Source organism: Aegilops tauschii, chromosome 2, assembly GCF_002575655.3.
Source record: "Aegilops tauschii subsp. strangulata cultivar AL8/78 chromosome 2, Aet v6.0, whole genome shotgun sequence".
NCBI classification, from domain to species: Eukaryota; Viridiplantae; Streptophyta; class Magnoliopsida; order Poales; family Poaceae; genus Aegilops; species Aegilops tauschii.
In genome coordinates, this window is record NC_053036.3 from 633,319,494 (window position 1) to 633,323,163 (window position 3,670).

The window sequence follows — 3,670 nt, forward strand, 5'->3', positions numbered from 1 at the left end:
TCGGGCACAACTTGTTGTAGTAGACAGTCGGGAAGTCGTCGTGCTAAGGCCCCATAGGACCAGCGCACCAGAACAGCAATCGCCGCAGATGAAGAATAACATAGATCGGAAGGATCCAATCCGAAGACACACGAACGTAGACGAACACCAACGAGATCCGAGCAAATCCACCAAAGATAGATCCGCCGGAGACACACCTCCACACGCCCACCAACGATGCTAGATGCACCACTGGAACGGGGGCTAGGCAGGGAGACCTTTATTCCATCTTCAGAAAGCCGCCGTCGTTTCGTCTTCCTGAGCAGAACACAAACCCTAACAAAGTAGAAAGAAACGACTAAAAACGAAGCCCTCTCGCCGGCCCTTGGCAAGATCCACCGCGCCTCGATGGCCCTAGGGCCACCGGAGACGAGGCGGACCTGCGTCGAAGCCGGCGAGAGGCAGAAACCCTAGCTGCTTTTTTTAGGAGGAGGAAGAGGCGGCGGCTGTAGGGAGTCCGTAAGGCATCAACCGACTGTCTACTACAACTAGTTCGGCCCGGCTCTGGCAAGGGAGGACGAGGTCGGCGGTGCGTCTTCGGCTCGCTTTAGTGCTTGTTGTCATCGTTACGTGGTCTACGGATTTGAATGTACTTTCTATCATTTTTTGTGTTCGTTGTACTGCCATGATTGAAAATGAATAGATCGAAAGTTTCCAAAAAAACAAAAAAAATCCATTTGAATATAAGCTTAACAACCAATTTGTACCCTGTGCAAGTCACATGTATGCTAATTTTGAAATGGTTTAATTGGTTCACGAAAACATTTGAATATAGAAAAACATAGTAGTACAAAAGGATTGCATGTATCGCATAAAACGACTGAAAAACAAATGTTTTTTTTAAATTTGCATGTTTGTTTCACATAAATAAGAGAAGACACAAGAATTCTAATAAATACAGTCCAATCGAAGGCAAACCACATGAATCTACAATTAGCATGTTATTTTCTGAAACTAAAGACACCAGTCTTGTTTTCCGTGCGTAGTATTTCTAAGAAGATGTCCAAGTGGAAAGTAAAATTCTTGTGTTTTTTCCTTTCAAATGCGAATAAAGAAGAAATTCTTCCGTGTTCCCTGTACTTCACTCCTTTAAACCAAAGGGATGATCATTGCCGCCAAAAGAAAACTTCCAACCAACATACTCTTTTTTTATTATTGTGTACCAAATAGACCACAAAAATCTAGAAAATAAGGAGCTACATATTCGCATAAAAGTAACATTTTCCTATTTAAAAATACCGACTCAATCATATTTGAAACATACTAATACATCACCGTGCCTATAATTTCACGAAAGCCTATTTTTAGGTGTTGTCCACCTTTTCCGGGCTTTCGGGCCTTTGTGGCAAAAACTGGACTCCATGGGCTCGGGCAACTTAAGCCAGATCTACTTCAAACTTCCAAATTTTTTTTTGATTGACGAGGAAAAAGCATACAATTCTTGATGTGTGTTGTAAAAACAGGTACTCTAGAAACCTTTGGCACTTTTTAATGGCATCTATCTTTTTTACTAGTACAAGAAAAGGTCGCCATGACTCCGGGCATGGCATGCCCTCCTCTTGCAGGAAGATGTCTGGGACAATCTCAAGCTCACCGAGGTTTTGTACAATGTTAGGTGCTTAGGGAGATGTTTAAAAAAATAAACCGGATTTTTCTGAAGCGTCGAGTGCCTACTTCTTTTTTTAGACACCGGTGCATATTTCTATACGAGAGACGCCTAATTAAGCGTCTATCATGTACAAATAAGCAACGATGCTTGAGGAAAGCTTGATTTATTTCTTCAAGCACCTTTCCTAAGCAACTTGCATTGTACGAGGGCTGATGCTGGTCACTACGAATCTGCTGCTTCATCGAAAACTATTGCTCATCAGCAGAGAGCGGGCAAAACTAGTGTTGGTCGTCCTTGAACAAAGCAGAGCGCCCACAGAACGTCGGCAGTACGTACGTGGCACTTTTCTCTGTCTTGTGTGTGCCAGTAGAGCACCCATCCCGTGCGTGCATGGCCTCGATGTCGAAGACAAGAAAGCAAGTACGCCCATATCAGGATCTCGAGAAGCATCTGAACCTCCTCATATGCCAATTATCAGGTCAGTTCCCCGATCCGACTACACGAGGCCGTGGAAGAGAGAGAGAGAGATACCGGCAGGCGGTTGCAGGTGGTGGGTGGTGCGCGCGCGCGCGCCGCTCGCTCGCAGGTCAACTCCTCCGCGGACGTAAACAATGCGTACTTGTGTATCTGGGATCTAGATCTGTCTGTTGGTCGACGTGAGCACGAGACCACGAGTCAGTCAGTCAGTCAGTCCGTCAGTAGCACAAGCAGTAGTTTAGAGGGTCAAAAGCAGAGGAGAGCGGAGCAGTTGGAATCAAAAGCACCATGCTGCTGCGTGCCTTTCTTTCACCAACCTATCTAACGATCGTATTCGTATGTGCCATGATTTGATTAACCACCGACTCACTAGCTCGCCAGTGGTCTTCTGTCATTATTAGATAGATGCAACTAAATTTTACTAGTACCAGTAACCGGGAGCGTACAGATGGAGTAGCAGGACACAAAACCCGGCTGCAGCAGTTCAGTAACCAGGGAGGGCGGCCAGGCAAAACGGATGTGCAGGGGCAGGGGAGTCGGGACAGAGTGGACTTTCTGCTCCCTCCCTCCTCTGCTTTTGTTGTAATCTCAGGGGAATTCACGGGCAAGCAAATGCGCCGCCCAAACAAATGCCACTCGATGGATGCGCCTTGTTGTTAATATGCCACGCGCGTCGCGTTGGCCGCGCCGTCTCACGCCACAGCATATCCACGCGTCCATCCATTGTTTTTAATGCCCTCCCCTTGATCTTTTTTCTTTGGGAGTACCTATAACTCATCTAGATGAAACGTAATTTGGTCTTATTCACGTCAGCACACACGCATCTTATAGCATCGCATCCAGTGGTGATAAAAGGTGAATGAGTTCTAGCAAAACTGATTTTCTTTACTTGTACCCTTTTTTGATGAGCTGGCTGCCTCTTTCTGCACCGCTACGCCGTCTAGCCATTTAAAGTGCACCGGCGAAGAAAAAGTCCGGTGCCTGCATATCCAGCACAACCGCGCAGACGGCCCGGGAGGCGGTGCCGTGTTATTCGATCTGTCGAGTTCGTCCTTTCGCCGGTGGATCGATCGCCCGGGCCGCGGCCGCGGGAGCGGGAGCGGTGCGAGTGGGACGCTCTTTTTTGTTGTTGTCGAAATAAAGAGTGGGACGCATGCCGATCGGGAGTACCTCCCTCCCCGTTAAATTTGGTCGGTCTGACCAACGGGCGCCTCCTTCGTCCACAACACGCCTCAAGAAGCTACTGCTCCATCTCATCTCATGGCTGAACTTATCTGTCATCGAGCGTACGTGCGTGCATGCCACCGCGTTCTGCTCGTACGCAACCGCTCGATCGTCGCCATGGCCGGCGGATCGAGCGGTGGATATAGTAATCGCACGTGCGGATCAGGATTCAGGAACACGTGTCATCCCCCGCCCGCCCGGCTTTGGACGACGGACGCCTACGCCTCACCAAAAGACGCCATCGTCAGTTGGTTACGACGCGTACGTACGTCTATATTGGACCAGTCGACCCTAACCCTACAAGTCAAACTCGTTCCCCAA